The following is a 9972-nucleotide window of genomic DNA, read 5'->3' on the forward strand; positions in this document are numbered from 1 at the left end:
GGATTAAATTGTGATGCTTGAAGTATTCATTCAGTCATTCATTCAATATGTATAAGCATATGTGCCAGGTACCAGGAAGTACACCCCTTAAGAACAGAATTCCCATATCCATTTAAAGTGTCAGTCAGTGATTGGTTCTTAGTCACTTTTAAATAAGTGGGTATTAGGTAAATGACTAAATGAATAGGGCTTAAAGTTTAGTTGGAGAGAAGAGTTACCAGAAGCTAAAAATAATAAAATGCTTCTATGGAATACTTCAGGACAATCTGTAATTGATTGCCAGATGACAGATATTAGCATTCTAACTAATGTCATCAGAGAAACCCTTAGAGAAGGTAAGGGAGAAGAAAGAGAACCAAGATTTATTGAGCAACTATTATGCATCTAGCCCGATGCTATGTGAATTGTATACATTATTTTATTTATTCCTTACAACAACCCTATTAGCAAGCCCATTTTACAGATGAATCAGAAGAGGCTCATGGAGGTTAAATAGCTTGCCCAGTCATCTAGCTAGAAAGGATTAGAATTGAGGTTTGAATCAAGAAGTGTGTTGTCCCAATGTCTCCCTTTTTCCACTGAACTAAGATGGAAAAGAAGAGGTGGCTGTAAAAGCATTTCAAAGAGGACTAGGTAGGTCTTTGGTTACTGATTTGACACGGTAGACCTCAGTAAACGAGGGGTCAAAATTTACCCTCAAATTTTGAAACAGAATGTTTGGGAGGAATACTAAAGTGTGAATTGGGTATGCTTTTAATCAGAAAGCAATTTATTTATAGACCTACTAAGTTAGTTTAGTGAGAAACTCTTATCTCTAACTCTGGGTTCCTTATATAGCTGACCCTTGAACCATGCAGGGGTTAGGGACACAGACTCTCCACGCAAAAATCCATAAATAACTTTACAGTCGGCCCTCAATATCTGCGGTTCCACATCCACAGATTCAACCAACCGCAGATGGTGTGGTACTGTGATATACTCAGTGAAAAAAATACGCACATAAGTGGAACCCCGGTTGTTCAAGTGTCGACTGTATATCATCCCTTGGTTTCCGCAGGGGATTGGTTGCAGGACCCCCATAGATACCAAAGAGGATGCTCAAGTCCCTTATATAAAATGGCATAGTATTTGCATATAACCTACGCACAAACTCCTGCCTACTTTAATCTCTAGATTACTTATAACACCTAATACAATGTAAATGCTATTTAAGTAGGTGCTGGCTTGCAGCAAATTCAAGTTTTGCTTTTTAGAACTTGCTGGAATTTTTTTTCTGAATATTTTCTATCCACAGTTGGTTGAATCCACGATGTGGAACTCTCTGACACGGAGAGCTGACTGTATCTGGTTAGGGTCTTCATGGGTTCCACAGTGCCTGCAGGATATCAGATAAAGGCAACACTGAAAAATGAAAAATAGTCATGAACTTACTTTCTAAGGGTTGTGGGGGGGGATGCCTGGTCAGACTGTGGTGTGATATGATCAGTTTGGCTGGTAAGAACAAGCTTACAGAGGGTAAGGGTGGTATAATAAGATCAATAAGAGCTGCGCAGAACTTTCTATGGCACTTAGGACAATGTTCCATCCAGGGTTGGTTCCATCAGGAACCTCAAATCTGTTCAACTAGAGTCTGCTCACTACCTGAGGTAGGAAGCTCTTCCTATATTTTCTGACAACCTTTGTATCTCCCTTCGGTCTTTTCTTTTCCAGGCTAGCATCCACACAGTAAATTTACTGTATATTTTTATCTGGCCTATTCTATCCACTTTGTAAATGAAGACACTGAGTGTTAATCAAGGTCAGCAAAGCCCAAGCTTATAAGGCTCACAAGCAGAGAAGCAAGAATTTGAACTCAGTCCTGCGTGCTACCCAAACCCCTATTCTTTGTATCACAAATTGCTGCTTTCACTTTCCCATTGGACATTTATTTACAGATAATCTCTTTCCCCTTCTAAATTTTTAAGTGATGCAGAGGAGAACACTAAAGTAAATTGGTTAGTGAAAAATAAATATATTTCAACAAAAGGATGACAAGAACAGCATATTTTAAAAAAAAATTTATTGAAGTATAGTTGACATACAATATTGTATTAGTTTCAGGTGTACAACATAGTGATTCGACATTTATATACACCACGAACTGATCAGCACAATAAGTCTAATAACCATCTGTTACCGTACAAAGTTATTGCACTGTTATTGACTATATTCCCTATGCTTTATATTACATCCTCATGACTTATTTATTTATAACTGGAAGTTTGTACCTCTTGGTCCCTTTCACCTGTTTCAACCAACTTCCCACCCGCCTCCCCTCTGACAACCTCCGGCTTGTTCTCTGTATCTATGAGTCAAAACCAGAATATTTTCAAGGAAGGAAGATAATTATGCCTGACAACAACTGCAAGAGAAGTTTTAACTTATGTTCAAGTATTTCATTTAGCTGTGAGCTTCCTGGCACTCAAGGCAAAAAGAGAAGTAAAACTACAGTTTCAAAGCTCCTGCCATAGGATAAAAGGAAACTAACCAGTTCCTGAGAAGAGAGAAATGTTTTCCTGGCACTGCATTCTAAAAAGAATTCTCAAAAGCATTTATCACATAGCTGTAAGAAGAAATCATCACTTAGATGTTGAGTAAAACAACAGATGATGCCTTCAAAGTGGCTTTACAGAAGATAAAACAACAGTCTTCCCACAGCTATTTCTTGTAGAGATTCTTTATTAAAGCAAAGGGGAAAATACTAAATTGCTACTCAGTGAAGGCAATTCTAAAATCAGCAAAGCCAGTGTAATTTGCAAGCATTCACATAAGAACAGAGCCCAGAAAAAGTGAGGAATGGGCTTCTTTACTGGTCCAGACAGTTAGAACTTTGGAGAGGCTAACCCTGCTCTGGCCAGATGATATAAAAGAAATGTCCTCACATACATGCTTTGAGAATCTCATTTTCAGCTGGGTTTTATGTTTCCATTACCTGGCCTTTTAGTTTGGATGTCCACATGGTTCCTTCCAGCTCCTTCTCTTTATCATATTTTCCAAGCTCACCATTTCAACTCTTGGCACTGCATTTCTCAGAATGGATCTCCTCCCCCAAACACCCTTCCACTTGATGAGCCCAGGATCTTCCTTCTTCAGGTTCTGCTTTAGCCAGGGACACAGGCAGCCCAGTAGGCACCTGGTCAGCAAATCCCTTCGAGAATTTCTCAGAAAGCAATCACTTCAACTGTGCTCTGGGAGAGAACTCAAGCAATCAATTCCAGACTGAGCTTTCTGGCAGCACTGAAGGTGCAGTTCCTCTGTGTGGCTGAACGAAGCAAATTCCATCGGCTTTTGATATGAGACATTCCACTGGCACAATTGACATTCTGTTAGGGTAATTGTGGAATCTGACATACTTTTCCAGTTGAAGGGGCAAGGCAGGGTATGAAAGTGCTTGCAGATACAATCAAAATTTTCTTTAAAAGATTTAAATCTGCTTAAGAGCTCAGCTAAATCTCTGGTTGACTTCAGAACATGGAAGGGATTTTTCCCCTCAGTTGCCTTTGTTTTTGTTTTAGTTGAAAAACACTAACAAAATTCTAAATAGAATTAAGAATTTATCTACAGTCCACCATCCATTCATCCCTATCAAACTGACTTCCTTTTACCAGGTTCTTTTCTAGCCTTCGCTCATATAAAGACATAATTTTTAAAATTACAATTACTGCATAGGCATACTCTTGCATTCTGGGTTTTTCCCCCATTCAGCTTTATAAACACTTTTCCTACTACACAGTTACCACATGGTTTTCATAATTATCATTTATGATGAAGCCACACCTCCATTAAGCAACTACATTATGACTTAATTAACCATTTCACTACACAGACATTTAAGTTGTTTGAATTATTTGGGTTATTTCCACATGACAAGTTCAAAGGAGTTAAATTTTTAAACCAAACTATATAAGTATGGTTCTTTACATCTTGTCAAACTGATTTTCGCAATGATAGTTCCCATTTACACGTTCATCGGTAACATATGAAAATATCATCATCACCACAGCCATGCCAACACCAGGGATTTGCATTTTTTAAACATTAATGTAAAAGGTAGAGAGTGGCACATGTGCATGTATTTAGTGTAATGTTACACTAGAAATGTGTAACAATTGTTATAATAATAAGTGTAACAGACAGTGATGGTGCCAGTCAAATAGCCCTTCCCTCTCTTCCTTGTAAAAAGCCCAGATTTTGTCCTCATTTCCATCTTTCCTCCATGTCACTCAGAAATAAACACTTATTAGTCAAAGACAATCTTGAAAACCTCATTTCATTGCCAATGAGACTCAGGAAGGGGCCCCCAGAGCTTCTAGGAAGGGTTTCTTTGCTCCTAAAAAAGGCAGATGAAACAACTGAACACAACTGGATACTCTATAACAAAATGATAGCATAACCACAATCATTAGATCATGTAACTTTGAATATACTTCTCTGACTATGTATCCTTAGTGGCATATGCTCTAAAAACAAAAAGAACTACAAAGAAATCTTAAAATTTACTCAGTAGGTTTTTTTTTTATCATAGTGATGTCAGTGTTATAATTCTGTTATTTTATTTGTATTGTAATATATATAATAATTATATATAATCTATTATGTTTATATATTATATATTAACTGTTATATTATACAGATAGATATAGATATATAATCTGTTATTAGAAATAAAGATATGCACTTTAAGGGGAAAAAAGGCAAACATAAAGTAAAATAAGACAGTGTAATGTTAAATTTGAATTGCAGATATCAATATAAACTTATGATTATACAGATTATATATGTGTGTGAATATATATATATATATATATATATATATATATGTTTCTCCTAGCTCTTTCCACTACAAGAAGACAGAAGGAATAATAAACCACCATCAATAAATACCCCGACAACATATCCTGGTTTCTAAATGCCAGTCCCCACCTAAGGTAACAACAGCTTATAGAAATGGCTAATCTATGTCTGGGACAGAAAAGTACAAGGTTAATATTAGATACCTTGTTGTGCCAGAAAGCAAAGGAACATTCGAAGACTAAAGGGATAATGTCAAAAGCACAGAGGAGCCAACTTGAAGGGGTTCCAACTGGCAAAATTTGGGACAATTTAAGCATCAGAGATAGTAATCACTGTAACTGATTATAACATTAAAAATAAATGTATGACTCCATAGCAAATTTAAGTAAAAGAAGGGGTGCTTTTCTCTACAGAAAAAATACAAACTGATAAATGTGAAAGGAATGATAGAATATTGCTATTTTATAACCTGCGATGCAGTAAGCAATTCAATGGATCCTGAAATCATTAGCTGAGAAAGGACAAGATGGCAAAGTATCACCCCCTGACCCCAGATTAACTGCTGAACTCTGCAGGGAATATATACCTTTGTTATGGAGAGATATGACTGTCACCACTTTAACCAGGTAATCAAACTTAATATCACCAATAGTAGGACATCCTGACATTGTGCCTGTTATGCTGCAATGTGTTGTACATGGCATCATCCATGAAGTTGTCTTGCCTAAAGTAACCTAAATCTACTCAAGGCTCTAGACCTGATGTCTGTGTGTACAGTTAACTGAGAAAAACTTAAATGATACCATTAGGAAACAATCACAAAAATCTAGAATGTGGTACTTATTACAAGACCTGAACTTTTCAAAACATCAGTGTCACAAAAAATTAAAAGGTATGGGGACTGTTGTAGATCAAGAAAGACTAAAGACTCATAAACAAATGCAATGGGCACATAATCATTGGTCCTAGATTGGGGGTGGTGGGGGTGGAAACAGATATAAAGGATATTTGGGAGCCAATGGAGAATTTGAATATGCATTCGATTTGAAATAATATTACGGAAGTTTTGTAAACCTTAAGTCTGACGATTATACTATTCTTAAACAGGATATTAGCCTTATTCTTAGGAGATGCATGCTGAAGAATGTAGAATGAAGTGTTATGATATCTGCAACTTAATTTCAAAAGGTTTGGCCAGAAGGACTGTTCTTTCAATTTTCCTATATGCTTGAAAATTTTCAAAAGAAAAACTATATGAAAGAAAAGAGAGATGAATGAGAACAAACAGTCCTACTTCTTCCACTCTATGTTATTCCTTAGTTGCCATAATCAGGAGGATATACTGATAAATTGAGAAGAGAACAGCTAAAAACAAACGAACAAAACAAAACGAAAAAATGAGTCCTGGACTTCTTGAGCCACTGAATTGACCAATTTTAGAACCATCTTACTTAATGGTTTCCTATTATATCTATTAGTTTATTTTTTTAAGCAGTTGAGGTTTTGTAACTTGCAGACAAAAGTAATCTAACTCACAGCATACGTAGCAGACCACATAAACTTACCATGTGGCAGCCACCATAATAAATAGTTATTTATAGTATATATTTTCAGCATTTTACATCCATATGAAGTAGTACCATTATTGTCCACATTTTCTTCAGATTTGGAGGCCAAAGTGTAGACAGGTAAGTCTTATTGAAGGTCACACAGCCATTAAGTAATCCAGCTAGAACTCAAGCCTAAGCATCTAGCAATACCTTGCCACTGAGTGCCAGACACTTATGTTCAATTGCCTGCTTGCCAAGTCCATTTTGGTCTAGAATGTACTTCTTGAATTTAAATTAACATGGCTTATACAACATTCTTGATTCCCTCCACAAAACATGCCTCTCTACCCAATTCCTCAAGACTAAATCCTAGAGATATCCCTTTACTTGCCTCCCCACACCACATCCAGTCTATAAGCAAATCTCTTCTCCTTTACCTCAAAAATATACCCAAAATCTGTTTGCGTTTTTTTTGATCTGAAGCTTCAATCTGCTACAATCGGGACTGAAGTTTCCGCTGTCTCTCTCTCTCTTTTTTTTTTTTTATAAATTTATTTATTTATTTTTGGCTGTGTTGGGTCTTCGTTTCTGTGCGAGGGCTTTCTCTAGTTGCGGCGAGCGGGCCACTCACTATCGCGGCCTCTCTTGTTGCAGAGCAGAGGCTCCAGACGTACAGGCTCAGTAGTGTAGCTCACGGGCCCAGTTGTTCCACAGCATGTGGGATCTTTCCAGACCAGGGCTCGAACCCGTGTCCCCTGCATTGGCAGGCAGATTCTTAACCACTGCACCACCAGGGAAGCCCCCTCCACTGTCTCTTATACAACTGCAGTAACCTCCTAACTGGACCTCCATACATTCATTTTGCCCCCTGCATCTTCTCTCTACACAATAGCGTGGGTGACCTTTCCCTGCCATGAATGATTGGATCATATCACTGCCATGGTTAACGACCTCAAGGACTTTCCATTAAACTTTAAATCCAAATGTATTACAAAGGTCAGTGAGGCACTACAGAATCTCTTCCTGTCTTTCTCTCCAACCTCATCTGGAATTCCTCTCCCCCAGGTTCACTACACTATAGCACACACACCTTCTCTCTGTTCCTCAAATACAACAAGCACAGCCTTGGCACTGGTTGGTCTTCTCTCTACCTGAAATACTCTGTCCCCAGATATTTGCATTGCTGGATCCTTCAGATCATTCAAGTCTTAGTTCAAGTGTCTCTTCAGGGAGGTCACTGAAACTCTATACAACACACTCTACAGAAAGTGCTCACAATCACTCTCAATTGCCTACGTAAAAGTTAATAATCTTTCAAATGATCTTGTTCATTCATTTACTTAGTTTTGCTTTGTTTTTTTAACTTTCCTTTCCCTCTTCCCAACTAGGATGTACGTTAAATAAGAGCAGGAATATTACTTGTCTTGTTTAGCACTTTATCCCTTGTTCCTAGAATAGTGCCTGGCACATAGTAAGATATTCAATAAGTACTTGTTAATGAATGAATAAATACAATATTCAATGGCTCTTAACAATCACATTTTGCCATTTCTCCATAAAATACTGACCCAGGTTGCTTTTCCTTGAAAGCATACCCCCTAGTTTCTCAAAGTTTCCCTTATAATACGGCAGTCAGACAGCAACAAAAAAACAGTAACCTTTCTCACAAGTTTTTTTGCCATATACTTTGTTCTATTTTCTTTTTTTCTCCTATTACTTGGAAGATGAACATTGAATTTTAAGCTATACCAGTGGTTATTTTTAACTTTCATAAAAATATGTTTTACTGCTATTGCTCTAATTTTAAGTATTAAGAATAAAATACATTTTGCACTGCATCAAAAAGAATAAAATATCTAGGAATAAACCTACCTAAGGAGGCAAAAGACCTGTACTCCAAAAACTATAAGACGCTGAGGAAAGAAATTGAATATGACACAGATGGAAAGATATACTGCATTCTTGGATTGGAAGACTCAATATCATCAAAATTACCATACTACTCAAGGCAATCTACAGATTCAATGCAATCCCTATCAAATTACCAATGACAGGACTTCCCTGGTGGCACAGTGGTTAAGAGTCTGCCTGCCGATGCAGGGGACATGGGTTTGTGCCCCGGCCCGGGAAGATCCCACATGCCGTGGAGTGGCTCGGCCCGTGAGCCATGGCCGCTGAGCCTGCGCGTCCAGAGCCTGTACTCCGCAACGGGAGAGGCCACAACAGTGAGAGGCCGACGTACCGCAAAAAAAAAAAAAAAAAAAAAAAAACCAATGACATTTTTCACAGAACTAGAACAAAAAATTTGTATGGAAAATACAGAAGACCCTGAATAGCCAAAGCAATCTTGTGAAAGAAGAACGAAGCTGGAGGAATCACGCTCCTTGACTTCAGACTATAATACAAAGCTACAGTAATAAAAACAGTATGGTACTGGCACAAAAACAGACATATAGATCAATGGAACAGGATAGAAAGCCAAGAAATAAATCCATGCACTTACGTCAATCTATGACAAAGGAGGCAAGAAGATACAATGGAGAAAAGACAGTCTCTTCAATAATGGTGCTGGGAAAACTGGACAGCTACACGTAAAAGAATGAAATTAGAATATTCTCTAACACCAGATATGAAAATAAACTCAAAATGGATTAAAGACCTAAATGTAAGACCGGACACTATAAGACCGAAAACATAGGCAGAACACTTTTTGACCTAAATCGCAGCAATATTTTTTTGAATCCATCTCCTGAGTAACGGAAATAAAAACAAAAATAAACAAATGGGACCTAATTAAACTTAAAAGCTTTTGCACAGCAAAGGAAACCATAAAAAAAGACAACTTATGGACTGGGAGAAAATATTTTTAAACCATGCTACTGACAAGGAATTAAACTCCAAAATACATAAACAGTTCATACAGTTCAATATCAAAACAAAACAAAACAAAAGGAAACAAAATACCTGGTAAAAAGATGGGTAGAAGACTTAAATAGACATTTCTCCAAAGAATACATACAGATGGCCAACAGGCACATGAAAAGATGCTCAACATCACTAATTATTAGAGAAAGGCAAATCAAAACTATAATGAGGTATTATATCAGTCAGAATGGCCATCATTAAAAAGTCTACAAATACTAAATGCTGGAGAGAGTGTGAGAAAAGGGGACTCTCCTACACTGTTGGTGGGAAGGTAAATTGATGCAGCCACTATGGGGAACAGTATGGAGGTTCCTTAAAAAACTAAAGATAGAGTTACCATCTGATCCTGCAATCCCACTCCTGGGCATATACCCAGAGAAAACTTTAATTTGAAAAGATACATGCACCCCAATGTTCACTGAAGCTCTATTTACAATAGCCAAGACATGGAAGGAACCTAAATTTCCATTGACAGATGAATGGATAAAGATGTGGTGTGTGTATATATATATATATATATATATATACAATGGAATATTACTCAACCATAAAAAGAATGAGATAATGCCATCTGTAGCAACATGGATGGACTCAGAGATTATCATATTAAGTGAAGTAAATCAGACAGAGAAAGACAAATATCATATGATATCACTTGTTTGTG

The sequence above is a fragment of the Phocoena sinus genome, chromosome 6 (genome assembly GCF_008692025.1).
Source record: "Phocoena sinus isolate mPhoSin1 chromosome 6, mPhoSin1.pri, whole genome shotgun sequence".
Classification (NCBI taxonomy): domain Eukaryota; kingdom Metazoa; phylum Chordata; class Mammalia; order Artiodactyla; family Phocoenidae; genus Phocoena; species Phocoena sinus.